We start from the raw sequence: 17,895 nt of genomic DNA, 5'->3' as shown, positions 1-17,895 counted from the left end.
GATCCTGGAAGCAAATTTTACTGGCAGGGCTGGAAACAACGCTTTGCTGCTTCATCTGTGATTTAAGGGCATATGAGGAGGTTGCTCCTTTGCAGCTCAGGGTTCATTTTTGAGTCTACGAATTTGTACTCGTGCCAGTGCCGGGGCTGGCCGGTACGACCCCTCGTGTCATTCAAAGGCTGCCCTGATTTGATCTGGAGTTACTGAGCCCAGAGACTAACCCTGTCCTTTTTCCTCCTTGATTTTTGAGTATCTGGGTTCGTTAGGGCTTGCTACAGGGGCATGCAGGTTGCCTTTTGGTAGTTGTCCTCTTCTCCTCCTCCATCCCTGGCTCTTTTATTGAAGAACCACCCTTCTTACCAGGATGCATGACCTGAGCATGGAAGGGCTTCTGTGTTTTGGTCTCTTTTTTTTTTTTTTATTAGGCTAATAGTTAAATAAGAGAACTCAGCATCTCTTTATTTAAGGAGCAGATGGAGCATCCTGAGTTTTAGCACGATCCTGGCTCCAGCAGCGGCAGCAAGTCCTGGAGCTCAGGGTTTGATGTGCCCCCCAGGGCCACGTTATTGAGCAGGCAGCGGGCAGCACCCTGTGGGACGTCGTTAGGCAGAGGTGAACTGAGATGCTTTTCCTGTCCTCCCTTCCCATCCCGCGGCTGAATCCCCACAAACTGCTTTGAAAAGCACTTTTGGCTCTGATGGATCCTAACTCCTTCCCACTGTCTGAGTCGGCAGAATCCAGCGTGCTGGGCGGCTCTCGCTCCATCCCACCTCTGCAAGAACTCGTGAGCGATCCAAGGAGCTTTGGCTTTTACGGTTATAACCAGTGTGGGGTTTTTTTTTGGGTGACAAATACTTTATGTTGGCTAATCCCAGTCTGCTACTTTCAAGAGCTATAAAGGAAAACAGCACAAGCACTGGCTGCTGAGCTTGCCCGACGCTGGCTGCTCCCTTCTTCCCATCACCGATGCAGAGCCGCAGCGATGCTCTTGGGGCTGCAGATGCTCATTCAGAGGGTCCTGATCAATCACTGGCACAGCCCCTATCGTTCCCCATTTCACCTCTGACCAGCGTTGCCATCCAGCAGCAGTGATGTTTACCTCCCACACTGATTTCTCATTGAAATGCCCTATTTTTATTTCTTTCCGAAGCAGCTACAATTGATAATTTAGCTCTGGATAAAGCAACCTTAGAGCTTTTTATTTCTCAGAGGCCAAACATTGATGTTGTGTGAAATGGGAGCTTTGAGGAGGCTTTGTATGGAACTTAGCTTCCTGAAAAATTTATTTACTGCGACTGTGATCTGTAGGAGCGAATTGATGTTTATCTATAGTAGTTCTTGCCAGAAAAAAAAAAAATGCATAACTGCACTTTCTTGGGAAGCCTTGAAAGGCCTTTTAAATAAGTGTCTAATAGTAGGCTCTCAATAGCAAACAGCCAGCTTGATAGACAGTATACAGTATATTATTAACTATAAGCAGGCTTTATCTTTTTCTCATGTTTTAGAGAATGCTTTATAACCTTGTGGCCAAAGAATTCATGATCGCCAGGTATTTGAAGCTAAGCAAAATTATACTGGTTGTTACTGCTGGGAGATCGATACTGCCGGGAAGCGCACGGGGCTGCGAGCTCCTCTTGCAGCCAGCGAGCTCCTGCTGGCAGCCCGTGTCCTGGCGTTGGCTGCTCCCACGCGGTCCTGGCTGCGGAGCTTGGGGTTAGGCAGCGTGTGATCCCTGGAGAAGGATTCTTGGGGGGGGTTATTTATTTATTACCTTATTGCTCTCTACAGCTACCTATAAGGAGGCTGTAGCAAGGAGGGTGCTGGTCTCTTTTTCCAAGTGATAGGATGAGGGAAGATGGCTTCAAGTTGTGCCAGGGGAGATTTAGATTGGATATTAGGAAAAATTTCTTTACTGAAAGAGTAGTGAAGCACTGGAAGAAGCTGCCCAGGGCAGTGGGGGAGTCTCCATCCCTAGATGGGTTCAGAAAGTGTGTAGATGTGGCGCTTGAGGACGTGGTTTAGTAGGGATGTTGATGTTGTGTCAATGGTTGGACTTGATGATTTTAGAGTTCTCCAACCTTAACGATTCTATAATTCTATGATTTATTCTCCTTTGCAATCGCCACATGGGAGCTGGAGATCCCAGCATTTGCTGGAGCTGTGCCCAGCTCCCAGCTCAGCGCTGCAGCCTCATCGGGGAGCAGGATTTGGCCCTGGTGGGGTGGAGCTGGCTCGCCTGCATCTCTCCTCTGTTGGACGCAGAAAAAAAAAATGCAGAAGTTTTCTGGTTTTGCCCCAAAACAAGGGTGCTGAAATCCCCAGTGAGCCTCTGACCATCGTCTTTGCTTGCAGTGGAGAGCGATCTCAGCCGCCTGCCTTAATGCCCTCATTTGCAGTTGTGTTTTTCTGCTTTTCCTGCCTGCACTGTATTGGATCCTGGGAGCTCTGGCCAGGAGTCAGGGAATCGATAGATGGTTAAGGTGATAAGTGGCTTTGCTAAAAACCAATTTTGCAAGAGGAGTTTGCAAAGAGGTTAGCAGAGATCTGCATCCATGTCCCAAATGGCTCGCTCCGACCGGGGAGCTTGTCTCTGACCTGAATTAACCCGGGAAGCATCCTTGGTGCCAGGTCACGGCAGCTCTTCTCCTGCTTCTGTAAATCCATGAAGAACCTGTAGAAGGGTGAGCCTGAGGAGCGAGTCTCCGTGCCCCAGAGAGGGAATTTGGGGAAAATCAGAGGTGTGAATGTGCCTGAAGGCAATATAAAATTAAACAAGCAGAATTTGCTCAACTGATAACTTCCAACCAGCCTTGGAGCTGGCGGCTCTGTTGGCATTACGGTGGCAGTATTTACATAGGGATGAAGTGTTCCCGTATGGTTCCTCCAGCGCAGTCATGTCTAAGCAGGCTTTTCCCTAATCTCCACCACGGCTGGCTGCTGCTTCCAACTCTATTTTCCCTTGAACAAACAAATCTGTTGTGCCCACTGTTGAGAAGATCGCAGTGTGATCCCTCCTTTCAGCAGTGCCGTGCGGGGAGACCGTCCTGGCATCAAGAACCAGTGTCCCCTGGGCTTGTGATGCTACGTAAACCCTGGCCACGTGTTGTTGCAAGAGATAGATTTGGGAGGAATGGAGCAGAAATGGGGAGCAGGACATCTCAGGGGTGTTTCACCAAAGCAGTTCTGACGACCAACAGCTACTATATGATCTTTTCAGAGGAGACAAAGCTGATGGCACCTAAGATCTCCCTTTCTAATTATATTTTGCAACTCGTTTCTGTCTGTTCCAAATGCAAAACCACTCGGTGCGTGTGAGGAGCCCGTTGAGACACGATCCAACTTGCTGCTATCCCCCTTGCTGTATCCAAGGGGTCCCAGCTCCCTCCTGGCGCTTTGTTGACCTGGTCCTGGTTTCATAGGTGGCTCTTGGTCATCGTGGAAGTCCACTAGCCCTGCCTGCTCCTTGGGGCTGCCTGGCTTTGGTGGTGCCCCACAGAAGAAGTCAGCTTGGACTGTAGTTTCATAGAATCATAGAATAGCCAGGTTGGAAGAGACCCACCAGTTTGTAGGGCAGGGGATTTGTTTAAGGACGTTGTAACGTTCCTCTGGTTCATCCCATCCTTCGTGTATCCTCGTCTCTGCCGTGCCTGGGCTGTGAGATGACAAAGCCGTGGCTGCCCTCACCTATGCCTTTTATAGAGAGATTTAGGCTTTCTGGAGTTTCTCAGAGCTGACTCATCTTTTCCCACCTGCAAGGCCAGGGATATCCCCCAAACTCCAGCCTCAAAGCCAGGGCACCAGGGCTGACAGTGCAGTGAGCTGGAAGCAGCTCTTTATTTCCTGGTTTTCCCACTTAATCAGGTGAGATTTCCCCTTGGCCAGTGACCCCCAGAAGCAGCATCGTGGGATACTCATGCATTTGGTTTTGCGCCACATTTATTACTACGTCGCTTCATTACACATCTGCATTTCTAATACTCTGCGCCAGAAACAGCTGCTCTGGCTGAAACCACCTTATTATTTTATTTTTTTTAATAATTGTAGGGAGGCTGTTTCTGGGCGCTGATTGATGGAAGCATCTTATCTCCTCTAGTCAAAGTGTCTCCGCTTTGCGTGGTAATGAAATAGTTTGACACTTTGACACGAGTGTCAAACACTTTTCCGACGAAGCAAACGCAGAGACTTTGATCTATGTGCAAACTGGTTTCATTACAACAAACAGACCCCCCCTTTCATCCGGAAAAGAAGATAAGGGGTTTCAGTCAGTGCTAACTAACAGCTGCTCTTAATGATTTTAAAAAGCAAAATAAGAAAAAAAAAAATACAATAATAGAATAGTTAAGCTGTTATGTCATGTTATAAATTAGCCCCAGAGCTGTGGAGTGAAATAAGGTAGGCGTAATACTGACAGAACGAATGATAAACATGAGAGAATACTCCTAAAATAAAACAACAGAAATCTTGTCTTTTTGGAGGTGTTCGGATCTCTTTTTCCCCAGTATTTCAAGCCGGAACACCTTCAGAAATGCCTTTTCTGGAGAAAATGCATCTCGTTTTTCAGAAGAGTGGCGTCTTCTGTGAAAAAGAACCATTTCTACTACTATTCGCTTGCTTTTTAATCTCTCTGCCCCGCTGATTTTCTCCTGGCCAAGTCTGGAGATGTTTTAAGACCTGGTGGGAGGCTTGGAGGGAGGAATCCCAGACGTACCCCCAGGCTGACAGAATTCTGCTCTGTCACAAGCTTTTCTTTTTCAATCGACAATTTTGTGTAGAAATGGGTAAAATTCCTTCCCAGAGTGTTGGATTTATGCACAAATGCCCTATGAGCAGCTGAAGAGAATTACATGATGTATTGGAATGATTAGGTTACAGCGAATCCTGAGGTTCATGTGAAGGTTTTCTCTCCCTTCTCCGCTGTGCGGAGCCTGGACGTTGCGTTCAGTCTTCTCGCTTTGGGAATTTTACTTTTAACCTTTTTCTTAGGAGTCTTTTCCCTTTGAACATCTTGGACTGGACGACTGCTGTAGGTCCCTTCCAACTGGACCGTTCCATATCCTGGTGCCGTATCCCAGTGTGATGCTCGGTGCTGGTGGCCCCGGCGCTGGCCCCCCTGCTCTGCCCTTGGGAATTACCCCCCTGAGGTATCTCTGCTCAGAGCCACGGGGTGAAGAAGTGTGGAGGTGGTCATGCATGAGCAGAAGCGCTTAATTTAGTATCTCCTTAATTAGCGCTGCAATTTCTGCTCCTTGCCCTCATCCTGGGGGCTGGAGCATGGAGAGATCCTCGCTGGGAGATGCCGTCTTTGGAAACGCCAGGGGATTTGGAGCTTAATTTTAGCCAGAACATGTGGCTCATTTTTAGATGCTTCTCAAGTCAAGTTGTGGTGGCTTTGTTATAACTGAGGAAAGAAAAAAAAATACCCACCAAAACCAGAGAAGCCGTGCAGTTTAGATGGTATCTCCACACAGATGGAGTTATAGAATTTAATACAAGGATGCTTTTGCGGGTTGCCTGGGCTGCATCGGAGCATGGAGAGCCTGCGTTTGAGATTAAAACTCACATTTCATTTTTATACACTGTGCTTAATCCAATAATGATTCCATGTTACAAACGGCAATAATATCTTTCAGCATAGTTAATCAGAAGAGACTTAATGCTGTCACTATTTATTAACCTTTGTTGAAAAGCAAGAAGTTTTCTTCCTAATCTGTGATTGTTGCTCTTGTCAGACTCTGTCAAGTGCAAACCAGATTTGGCATTCGTTACAGGAGGGAGGATGCTGCTGCATTCCCTGCCGTCTGCAGCATCCGACCCCTGCGCAGGGATGTGGTCCGGTACAGTGCAGGGCATGGGGTTCGGGTGCCAGGGGTGTCAGGCTGGCTGGTCCCCTGTCTCCCATCCCCATATCTGCAGCTGTCACATGGGTTACTACCTCATCTGCTCCTCCGCAGCCCCTGGTGTTGGGGTAAAGAGGCAGCTTTACTGCTTTCAGGGTTATTTTTTGGTTACCTGAGCCACATTCCTGCATCCTGTGGGGCTGTTGGAGGCAGCAGGATCCTGATGTGGGAAGATGCTGCCCTGGCTGGGTGGCACTGGGGCAGCAGCATCAGTCTCGGAGGTGAAATGACTTCCAGTGGCTTCCCCAAAAGCTCAGGGGATCATCCCGCCCCGCTGCCTGCATCCTTGCCAGAGGGGAAGAGGATGCCTGGGTGGACTGAGGGGCGAGGGCATTTTGTGAGGATGTGGTGGCAGGGACTGAGCTGAGGTACGTGGAGGTGGCTTGTCCCTTGCATCTGAGCTTCCAGCAGAGGCAGGTGGGAGGCTGTGGGCAGCGCTGCTCTTGGAACCGTGGTCCTGCATTCCCTGGGCTCACGTGGCTTTGCAACACCGGTAGCCGCAATGTAGGTTTTGGGGAGGGAAGCGGTGGAGGGTGCGTGGTTTTTGAAGCTCCATGGTGATAAAAGGTCAGTGCATGAAGGAATTTCAGCTTTCGATATTTTCCCGTTTGTCTCCTGTAGCAGGGAGGCCAGTGCTGGAATTGGCTTGTAGAAGCACCTGGAATTAATGAGCCAGCTTGGTGCCGTACAGAAATCGATGCTTCCTGCATTAATTGCGCTGTGTTCGAGCTTCGGCTTTTTATTCTGAGTTATGTAGTTACAGGGAGAGATGTCTCTCTTCGGCAGAGCCCTTGATCCCATGGGAAAGGGTCCTTCTTACTGCCTGGGTGTGGGTGGCACGTTCTGCATCACTGCCGGCCGTGGGATGGGGGTGCCCGATGCTGGCTGGAGCAGGAAAACCAAAAACCACAATAAAAATAAACCCTAAGTCTCTGCTACCTGCCCCTATAATCAGCCAAAGGAAGAGGGCAGTGATGATGCTTAGGCTAGGTGTACATCTCAAGGTGACAACGGCACCCAGCTCTGGTTTGCTTTGGTTTGCAGGAGCAGGGGAGGTCTCCACACAAGGGTGGCATCTCCTTGCAAGTGTATTTGCAGCAGCTTTTCCATTTATTTGCAAATTATTGCTCGTTTCTGTAACTAAGCATCCATGTAGATGGAGACCAAAGTCCCCCAGACCCTCGAGGCTTCGGGAGCTGTTTTGGAAGAGCAAGCTTGGCAGATATTTCTTATTTTTAGGGTGGACCAGTATCAGGCACTATTCTGATCTCAGCCTGGATGCTGGAACAGGTGCAGTTATTTTACATACAGCGATGAAGAATCCCACTCTGCTAATATTGTTAAAGCATAAACATGGTATTTATATTTTTAGCAAATTGTTCTTTATGGTATTGATTTACATGTAATGTACTCCTTGCATGAATAACTTCCATAAATCTGGAAGCATTTATCATCCGAAATAGCTGTGAACTCAGTCAAATCCTTTATTTGTTAGGCACGCTTAAGGAGCTTGAACTGCAAGGTAGAGAGTAAAATTTAAACTGTATTTTTTGTGACTGGCTTGGAGTTCCTACTGGCCGGCACATTGATCTGTAGTAAGAGGTAAGAGTTAAGATAATTTAGTGAAATGAAAAAATATAGAATAAATTACAATAAATGGGATCTTTGATCTGGCCTGTTGATACTGGGGGTAGTGTCTGGCTCTGTCTTCCCTTCCCTGCTGGAGAAATTAACTTTTGAACTCAATAGCTCCCATTTTTTTTTATCCTAACTTTCATCCTTGGTGCTGATGGGCACCAGGGACGGGTGCTTATTTGTTATCCTGTTGATGCTGAGGGAAGCCAGGCTTTGCGGGCTCAGGGCTTACAAAAATAGTTTAAATCTTGTTCGGTATTTTTGAAACAATGATCATACAAAAAACCAACTCCCAAGTCCTTCCTGGTGCCGTGTGCCAGACGTGGAGGGCTGGAGTTTGGAGGGCTGGAGGGTTTCTTGTTCTAAATTTAGCCATTTAAAAGGAGATTATGGACGATCCACTTGGGACTTTTAAAAAGGCTTTCACAATAACTCTTGAAAGCCTGATGCTTTTAATCCTGAACTTTAATTTAAAATAAAGAAATCTTTTCAACTAGCCTATTTCCCCTCCTCCATCCCACTATTCCAGGCTGGAGTTCTTTCCAACTTGCTTACGGAGCAAAGATGTGCTAAGCTCTTTTAATTTCTTATGAAGATATTTATTTTTTAATAGAAAGAAAAAAAAAATCAAGTCAACACTCGAGAGTATGTGCAGCAGCTTCCCGTGATAGGAGGAATTAATCAGTCTATAAAGTTCAAAATGTACAAAGAGGGAAGGAAAAAAAAAACCCGACTGATCAAACAGTAGGCTCTTCTCTGAGATGTGAAGATAAAAGCCTTTTCCTCTGCAAGCTTCTCTGCTATTGGCAGGCAGTGGGGTCAAGATTTTTTTGTTGTTATGGAAAGCTCAAGATAATTAATGTTGTTGAAAGAGGACGGTTGGGTTGGCGTCTAGCAGGCTAGCCCCTGAGTCTGGGTTCTTGTGAAGCAGCAGTGAGGAGGGGGGGAAATTCCCCTCCGAGGGAACTGCCAATTTAGCAGAGCAATAAATAATATTGAGAGATAAAAAGAGCATTTATAAAGGGATGCGGTGCTGCTGTTGCCGGTGGAACCTCTGTTCCCCGGCTCAGCATCGTGTATGGGTGTTTACAAGGACTGCACTGGTTTGGGATCTTGAAGCAGGCTGCCTAGAGAGGTGGTCAATGCCTCAAGCTTGACGGTGGACATTTGGACAATGCCTTTTATAATTTGCTTTAACTTTTGGTCAGCCCTGAAGTGGTCAGGCAGCTGGACCAGGTGACCGTTGTAGATCCCTTCCAACTGGAAGTACTCTATGCTGTTTTATTCTAGCATCTGCCCTGGTGCTACTCCTCTGGATGGCTTTGCAGGGCCAAATACCTGCAAACTCCTCCTGGATGCTGGGAATTGTCAGGCGAGGCTGTGTAGACCTGCTTGCTGCATGGTTGATATCTCTCATCTCCTGAAGCTCGTTTGGATATGTCCTGTTACGGTGTTCTTGTTAAATGTGTCTGCACTAATAATCAATAGATGTATGGTCACCCAGGCTGTTTATGTATCTCTTCTATCAAAGCCCTGACAACACGAGATCGAGATGTGAGCAGGCAGCCTTATACATCGAACACTATTTAAAAAGCAGGACGAATTAATTATTGCCATTAAGGACTAGGGAGAGACTTCAGGAGGCTTCAGGTGATAGTTTGGAGCCTCAAGCGTGAGGCAAACCAAGTAGGTGGTATCTTAGGGTGCTTCGTCAGTGGTGTTTCAGTTCATGTCCAGGATGGTCTGTGGTCCTCTGCGTAAAGTCTCATGGTCCCCATCTACATCCTTTCATCAGGCGGTTGTAAGATAGACTGAAATTTGCAGGATGTGATGAGTCCTTGCAGATCTGGCAGGGAATGGTCCTGGGGAAAAGATATATCTAAATGCCCTCGTTCCTAGCACTTAGATATATCTTTTCGCCAATCCCTTGGGTTCTACATCAGCAAACCTCCCTCCAACACCCTGGCCAAGCATCCCTGTGGGAAGACACACGACCGATGGCCTTTGACGGTCCCCAAATATCCCACCAGCGCGCCAGGGCTCCATCAGTACAGCAGTCACAGCTGGGATTGCCCCATCCAACTGCTTGCTCAAAATAGTGCTAATTATGATTGTGTTTTAATTGCTTGGGAGTCTTTCTGTCCTTCCCCAGCCTCCTTCGAAGGAGCCGAGGCAGCACAGCTGATTGTCCCATCCTCTGCTGCCTTTTCTATTCCAATTATTTGTTATACAGCATAACCAGAATTGCTTTTAGACAGGACTTGTCAGCTATAAAAGACACTGGCAAATTTTATTAGTTGACAGAAGCGTTCTTTTTTTTTTCTCCCTCCTGAAAATATTAAAAAGTAATTTTAGTTTAGAAACCTAATTTTAATTTAGTTAGGTTTTAATTTAATTTAGTTTTAAAATTCATTTTCCAGCAGAAGTCAATTTTTCAAGTGTAATTTGATGCCGTCAGTGGCTATAATGTTTAATGTCCTACCTATAAATTGTGAGGACGGCTTTGAGATGATTTACAGGATTCAGGGGGATAAAGCTGTCTCCTAGCCCTGCAAGTGAGAGAGGCTGGAGTGAAAATGGTTTTATTGTGGTAGCCACAGAGGCCGGTGCTGTTACCTACGGGAAGATGGGAAAAGCCTTTGCTTCCCTCCTGGCTCGGTGCTGGGTGGGGAGGGATTGGAGAGGGATGGGGTCTGTGCTCGAGTGGGGATGCTCCAGGGATAATAGAATCACAGAATCGTAGATTAGTTTGGGTTGGAAGGGACCTTAAAGGTCATCTAGTTCCAAGCCTTTGTAAACAGTCCCTCCCCAGCTTTCTGGTAGCCCCTTTGTTACTGGAAGGTCGCTCTAAGGGCTCCTCGGAGCCTTCTCTTCTCCAGGCTGAACAGCCCCAACTCCCTCAGGCTGTCGAAATATTATATTCCTGGATGCTTGTGCTCTGCGTGTCCCTGTGCTGGGGCAAGGGGGGACCTCCGTGGAGGCAAAGGGGGATTTGGAGCAGCAGCATTGCCCCACAAACCCATCTGCTTCCTAAAAAGTGAACCAAGCCTTTTCTGGGCATGGGATGCAGGTGATAGCTGACCACTCAAGGGGCTGAAATTGGGGCAGAGCTTCGGAAAATGCAGCATAATTGCATAAAATACTGTCCTAATTTCATCCATCTAAGTGTTGCATCTAATTACTGGATTAGAGAAGTCTTCAGACCATGTATCGAACATTATAAATGGGGATAAGATGATTCTGGTAATGGCTTAATAAAACATGGGAGGTAGTTGAAGCTGTCTGCATACATCTTTGGGCCAGGGCCAGATTGATTTGGCTGAGGGGGAGAAACCCCTCGGCGCTTTGGAGAGCGTAGCCGCGGGGAGGGTTTGATTTTCCTCTTGGTTTTGGCTTCTGAATAGCAGCGGTTGGCTCCTTTTGTTATCTTGGGGATGTGCTGGCCCCTGGGAATTCTGGCTTGGTGGGATTTTTTGGGAAGAAGCGGCCAAGCTGTGCCTTCATGGGTGGGAAGGGAGCATCTAGGGGCAGCTCCCAGCTTGGGGCTTGCGGAACCTGGCGGGGACTGTGCCTGCCTGGGCGTTGCAGGTGGTTTTGTCTGGGGGTCATTGCAGCCGCATCTTGTCTCATAATAAACCTCGGTGCAGTTGTGGGGCTTTGCGTGGTGGGACCTGAGATGTGTGGATGCTTCCAAGCTCAGTGCTCAGGGAGCGGACATGGTCCTGGCCCCTGCTGCAGATGCTGCTCTCAGCTTCACATCTATCACAGGCTGTGGAAACTCATGGAGGTTGCAGTCTCCCCCCAAGAAGGGCAGTGGGAAGTAAAGGAAGGGGCTGTACTGGCTGTTAAGGCTTCAAATCCATCAGCTTGTGTCAAATATGCATTTCTCTGGACACACATGAATCCTTGCCCTAAAGATAGGTGCTCCCAGGTTGCTGTGCTGGGCAAGGGCTCCATCCTGGAGGATGCAGATGGAAGGAGAAAGCTCATCCACGTGGAGAGGCGCAGCCTTGGACCAGGGAGACCTCATCTCTGAGGACTTCAGAGCTGACCAGGACATGGAACTCCAACCTTTCCTCCTGACTGGTGCTTGTGTGCAATGGGATGTGCTGCTGGCTTCCCACCTGTCAGAACCCCACTGGCTTGGTGTGCATCCAGCCGCTGAGCTCTGTGACCTTCAACCCCAACAACCCACAGTATCCCAGTGGGCAGGGAGCCCTGTTCCCCTCCGCGTGGCTTCCCGCAGGGCTGAGGCTTGTCCTTGGGGTTCATACCCCTCAGTAATACTGGATTCCTTTGGTTTATTTCAACCCCGTTACTTGAGTTGCAAGTATTTTAAGAGATATTATGAAAACTTGCATGAAAAGCGGCTATTAGGCTGCCAGAGAAGAACACCTTAAACAATTGTCTTCCATGGAGAGAGAGAGAGAGAGAGGGTGCGAGCGCAAACATCATATTAGACCCTGGAGAATCCACATGGGAGCTGTCTGCCATCACCTGGACTGTGCCACCATCCTCCCGTGCCACTATCATCCAGTACCACCATCCTCCCATGCCACCATCATCCAGTACCACCATCCTCTACAGCTTCTCCTGGTGTGCCCATACAGACTTTGGATTCCTGTGCGATCCAGATGCTGCCTTGGGGGGTCTCACCATGCGACTGCTCCTGTGTTCAATCCCAAGGCTGCTTTGCTGGTGCCGAAGGTGCAATCCCAGTGCCCCGCTGGGGTGCCTGTCTTTCCCAGCAAGATGCCATCATCGCCGGCGTCCCCCAGGTTGTCATGGTTACTGACGCATGGGACCCCAGAGACCCGGCTGGGAATTAATGGCAGCCCAGGATAAAGGATTCCTGTCTTGGCTGAGTTGATGGATTACATTGATGTGCCATTTGTCATACCGTAATTGTTCTGGCAAGTGTAATACCCACTAGTATAAACATTGTGCTGCTTTGCTAATAAAACTGAAAATAGGAAGAGAAAGGATGATGCAGTGTTATGGTCAGTTAAAGAGACACTGGCTCCGCTCCGCGCCAGCACCGGGGGCTTCTGACTGGAAGCCTCCCCCATCCTGCCCTCTCCAGCCATGTGAAACGGGCAAAGCGAGCGGCAAGACCCTCGTGGGATGCGTGTGCATCGGGGTGGCTCTTGGTATTGTTTTACCTGTGGCTGCGGTGCTCTTGTCTTTGTCTGGGGGGTTCTGGACACCTTCCTCGCCCTCCACGTGGGCAGGTGGGGAGCTGTGAACCCCAAGGGTGTCTGTGCCGGGCGCTGAGCGCATCCCTCCTCCTGCCTTGCACAGACTGTAATCGCCTTGCAAGAGGGAAACAAGGGCTGCAGCACGTTTGGTATCTCAGGGGGCTGCTTTCACCTTGCTGGTGCTTTATAAACAGGGATTTATGGTGTAGTGGGCACCTGCTCCCAGGTGACATCCCCCCACCCTTGTTTTCTGAGGCACCGCAGTCTCCCCTGCTCGTCTCACTGACGCTGCCGGGAGCAGCAGGTGCTCAAATCCCCAGGTAGTTTTGCTTTTTTCCTAATCAGCCCATGGCTTAGGAGCTCAGTGGGGATTGCTCATCCTCCTGGGAGCAGGTCCAAGTGCTGGAGGTCATGGAGAGGCATCAGAGAGCTCCTCCAGCTGCCAGTGGTCCTCGCTGGTGGGACCTATTGCCAACTCAAGGTGATCCTCTGTATCATCCCTGCAGCCTGGCTGGGCTTTGGGGTCACGATGCTGTGCTCATGTTTTGAAGGAGGTGTCCAAAGCAGGACCCCAATGGGACCATCTCATCCTTGATTTCTCCCATCTTGCTGGCACAAAATGCAACAGGGAGGAGGAGGAGGAAGAGGAGAAGAAAGACCACGCAGCCCTCCAGAATCTTGGGGTAGTTCAGAGGCATCGTATCTCCAAATGGTTTTAAAGTTTCTGGTTGACCTGATTCGTAGGGGGAAAAAAAAAAAAAAAAGATAAACACCCTTTCTGTGTTTGCAGTCATATGTAATTTTTATCTCTTGACCTTTAAACGTAAGCAGCAGTAAAATGAAGAACTATGGCAGTCATTTAACACCCTGCCTGTACTAACTGGTTTCTGCCTGTGAGCCGTGGTTTTAAATTGGCTAATGCAGAATACTTGCAGAGCTAATAATAATTCAGATTACTCCTGTCAGCTATTCCGGTTTCATGGGTAATTTAGTAGTTGAATAAATTTTTAAAAAAATTCATTCGTTCCCATGCACTGTTATGAATCAGGAGATGGTTTACCATTGGCAGCAGTAACTGTAAGAAGATTTAAATTGCTACTGAAAAGGATTTGAGTGAAGGTAATGTTTTATAATGTTCTAAGCCATATGCACTACTTTCAGGCCTCATCAGTTTTACATTGATTCCTAGTGAAGTGTTTAATTGCATCATGAATGCAATATAATTCAGTTCTTTTTGCTAATATGGTATATATCTCAAAGTGATATACAGCACTGACAGTGAAGTCTCGGGGTTTTCTTAGGATTTTAAAATATGTGTCTGTGTGTGTGTTTGCACGTGCGTGTGCACATCTGTGCGTGGCTCAGAGCGGGTTTCTTGGAGCAACCTCTGGGCTGCGGGTTGGGTGCTCGGTGCAGGGAGCTCTGCAGTGTCTGCATGGGCATCAGCAGGTAGGGAATTTTATATATATGTATGTGTACACACACATATAAATCTCTATATGATCATGGAATAGTTTGGCTTGGTGGGGACCTTAAAGAGCATCCAGTTCCACCCCTGCCATGGGCACAGTCACCTCCCACTGCATCAGGGGCTCCAAGCCCCATCCAACCTGGCCTTGAACCCCTCCAGGGATGGGGCAGCCACAGCTTCTCTGGGCAACCTGGGCCAGAGCCTCCTCACCCTCACAGGAGAACATTTCTTCCTGAGATCTAGCCTAGATCTCCCCTCTTTCAGCTTAAAACCATTCCCCCTCGTCCTATCCCTGCGCTCTCTGATCCCTTTCAGCACTGGAAGCTGCTCTAAGGTCTTCCTACAGCCTTTTCTTCTCCAGGCTGAAGAACCCCAACTCTCTCAGCCTGTCCTCGTACGGGAGGTGCTCTAGCCCTCTAAATAGAAGACATATACAATACTGCGATATAATATATATACAATGTGCTGATCTTACCACGTGACTGCTCTGATCTTGACTGCTGTGTGAGGGGTAGCTCTGCTCCAGCCCTTCCCGGTGCTGCTCACACCCACGGTGGGTGATGGCATCTCGGTCGGAGGCGCAAGCCTGGTGCTATCAGAGCCTCGTGGGCAGCCTATGAAAAGAAACGCGCTTTCATGTTAACGCGAAGACAATTTATTTGAGCCCATAAAAGAGCTAATTAGGGATGCGGCAGATCACTAGCTGTTACCCAGCCACTCTGCACCAGCAGCGGGGAGATGCGTGCTGGTGATGCAGCTCCAGAGCTACTCATCCTGACATAAAGCCCGTTCCTGTCGTGCTGCCAAGTGCACTGAGCTATGCAGGATTGGCTCCCGAGCCACTGTCCTGTGCTCTCTGGTGGCCCTGTGCTGACCCCAGTGCCTTTCCCTCGCTCCCCGATCCCTCTGCAGGGGTCTAGCCTGTTTCCCCCCATCTCCCTCTCACTGCTTGTGCTCATTGCAACTTCATCAGCTAATTAAGGACCGGGCTCTGCAGAGCACTTTATCATCCTGATGGGGAAACTGAGGCAGGCGTAGTGCTGACTGGGGTTTTCTCATGGGACGATGCTGCCTCTTGGCTGCAGCAGAGCGAGCATTGCCCATCCTGCTGGAACCCCAACTATGTGGCTGCATCCCACTGTCTGCTCGGCTTGTAATCCCCACATCCCTCAAGCTCCACCAGGCGAGATTTAGGCTGAACATTAGGAAAAAAAAATTCACAGAAAGGGTCATTGGTCCCTGGCAGAGGCTGCCCAGGGAGGGGGTTGAGTCACCTTCCCTTAAGGGGTTTAAGGGACGGGTGGACGAGGTGCTGAGGGGAATGTTGGACTCATCTGGTGGGTCTTTTCCAACCTGGTGATTCTATGATTCTATGATTGCTGGGGCTTTGCGAGGAGAGGAGCACCCGGTGGTGCTGGGGATGTGTGCCTGGGGGGTGGGTGCTGTTGTGCTGCTGCTGTGCAGCTGCAGCTTTCGCCTTTGGGAGTCTTTTCTTTTCGATGAACAGGTTATTCATTCAGGATGCGGCGCCCTTTGTTTTGGTTCGCATCACGCCGTCTTGAGCAGAGAAATCCTGCCCTGGCCGTGTCCTCGAAGGGGACCTCGGCACCGCAGGGATACGGGAGTTCTGGGGATGGTTGGTGAGAGCAGGATCCAGCGGCACATCTGGAATATTCCCGCTGGAGGCTCCTTGTCAGGCGCGATGCTCCCCACCCGGGGCTGCTGGGACCGGGATGCTTGCCGGCGGTAGAGCCTAATGTGATATCAAAGTCACTAACGTGATTATGCTTATATATCATATTAGGGAAAATGAATACTAATTCAATACAAACTACTAATTCAGTACAACAGAAAATTGCTGAGAGAATAGAAAATTGCTGAGCGTGCCGAAGCTGGGCATTGCTCGAAGGAGATACAGTGCCTGCCTCTCCGTGCTGGAGCTGTTTTCTGCAGTGGTTGGTGGCACAGTTGGCCGGGGCGGTGTGGAGCATCCCTGGGTGCGTGCTGGTGCCAAGCTGAGGAGCAGCTCCAGAGGTGGCTTTGCCAAGGAGCTGGGGCGAGAAACCCCCTCTTGGCTTTTCAGCCTGAAGCTTGCAGCCAGGGGCTGGGATATGCTGTGGGACTTGGGGGAGAATTAAAGCGGAAGAGCAGGAAAATGGCTCCAGGTGGAGGAGGCGAGAGGGAAATAAAGCTGGTGTGGGAGGGAGAGCCTCCCTGCTAGGGCTGGCTGCCCCAGCTGGAGGAAGCTGCCTGCTGCAGCAGGTATTTTAAGATGTTTGCTTTCTTTAATGCATGCATCAGATCTCATTCTTGGTCTGGTGCTGAGCTTGGTCCAGGGGAGCATCCCTGTCTCAGCCACAACACTGACTGAGGCTTCCTATCATAGAATCATAGTATCATAGAATCACCAGGTTGGAAGAGACCCACCGGATCATCGAGTCCAACCATTCCCATCAATCACTAACCCATGTCCCTCAGCACCTCGTCCACCCGTGCCTTAAACCCCTCCAGGGAGGGTGAATCAACCCCCTCCCTGGGCAGCCTGTTCCTCCTCAGCATAAGCCCTGGATTTCCTCCCTCTCCTTATGGCATTTCTGCCTTGTTCCCCCTCCTTGACATCTCGGATGTGTTCCCCATGCCACCTGCCGTGGCACGTTGGCTGTGGAGTCTCCTGCTCCCTGGGACAGTCCCTGGCACCACGGCTGCTCCCACTGGCACCGCTGCGGGTTTGCGCCGGGGGCTCAGGGAGCGTCAGGGGCTGGCTGAGAGGCAGCTGCCAACGCTGAAACTACACGACAGGTTATGTGGTTCAATTAGATTCCTTTTTCAAATTATCATTGCTTGTGCAAGTTTTCAGGCTGCAGTGTTTCCCAGAGCTGCGTGCTGCCCCTGGGTCGTGGCGTCTGGCTTGGCTCTCCGTCCACCGCTACAGCACATCAGTTGCATGGAGGGAGGGACCCAAATTTCACTAATTTACTGCTGAATAAGGAATTTCTATTGGAACTGGATGTATTTGCTATGAGTGAATCTGCACCGCAGGAGCAGAGCGGGGTCCTTGGTGCCATCAACCCCATCCCATACGTGCACATTCTGACACGATGAACGTGGCTGGTTTTGGAAATAACGTGTATTTACCCAGTTCAGAGAGAGCCAAACTGGGACACACGATGTTTCTGTACTAATATGGTAGGAGAGTCTTATTGTATTAGCAATTTCCCATCAGATCATGTCATATTAGTATTGTATTGTATTAGTATTTGTTTTCACTAATGTGATGTGAAAGTTGCTAATATGATAAGACTCCTGCGTTGTATTAGTGAAAACAAATATTAATATGATAGGATGGAAAATAGCTAATAAGAAACTAAGTTGCTAATCTGACGTGATGGATCTCCTAAAGGAATTGGTTGTAGCCTTACTGTACTTTTCCAGAATCACCTTCAACCCCACTCAGGGAGATGGAAGGGCAGGGCACCGACATGTGGCACTGGTGGGTTTTAAAGGGAAAAATCCACCTGGAAAGCGAGAGCATCTCTTTTGGGCTTAAATCCAGGCTTTTCTTAGGCAGGAGGGAAAAAATCCGGTGTTTATGGGAAAGCCCTTGTGTGCCAGGAGCCCTTCCCAAAGGTCCTGGAGCAAGCTGGTCCCCAAAAAACTGGAGCAAATATGAATTTAGGGGGAGTAGAGCCATTCC

The 17,895-nt window shown here is 49.1% G+C and overlaps 1 protein-coding gene across 3 annotated transcripts in view; it reads left to right on the top strand.

Moving 5' to 3' along the window:
• Nucleotides 1-17,895, top strand: part of CUX2 (cut like homeobox 2) — a 69,502-nt gene that overhangs the window by 13,916 nt on the left and 37,691 nt on the right. The window contains exon 1 of one of the 3 annotated variants that reach the window (XM_069871170.1): nucleotides 16,440-16,463. The exons of the other annotated variants lie outside the window; for them this stretch is intronic. The gene's annotated coding sequence lies outside the window, so the exon portion shown is untranslated. Of the gene's footprint in view, nucleotides 1-16,439; nucleotides 16,464-17,895 lie in introns of those variants that run through there. 3 annotated transcript variants of the gene reach the window in all.

The sequence above is a fragment of the Phaenicophaeus curvirostris genome, chromosome 17 (genome assembly GCF_032191515.1).
Source record: "Phaenicophaeus curvirostris isolate KB17595 chromosome 17, BPBGC_Pcur_1.0, whole genome shotgun sequence".
Taxonomy (NCBI): domain Eukaryota; kingdom Metazoa; phylum Chordata; class Aves; order Cuculiformes; family Cuculidae; genus Phaenicophaeus; species Phaenicophaeus curvirostris.
The sequence above is the reverse complement of the archived record's forward strand: the minus strand, read 5'-3'. Positions and strand labels throughout refer to the sequence as shown.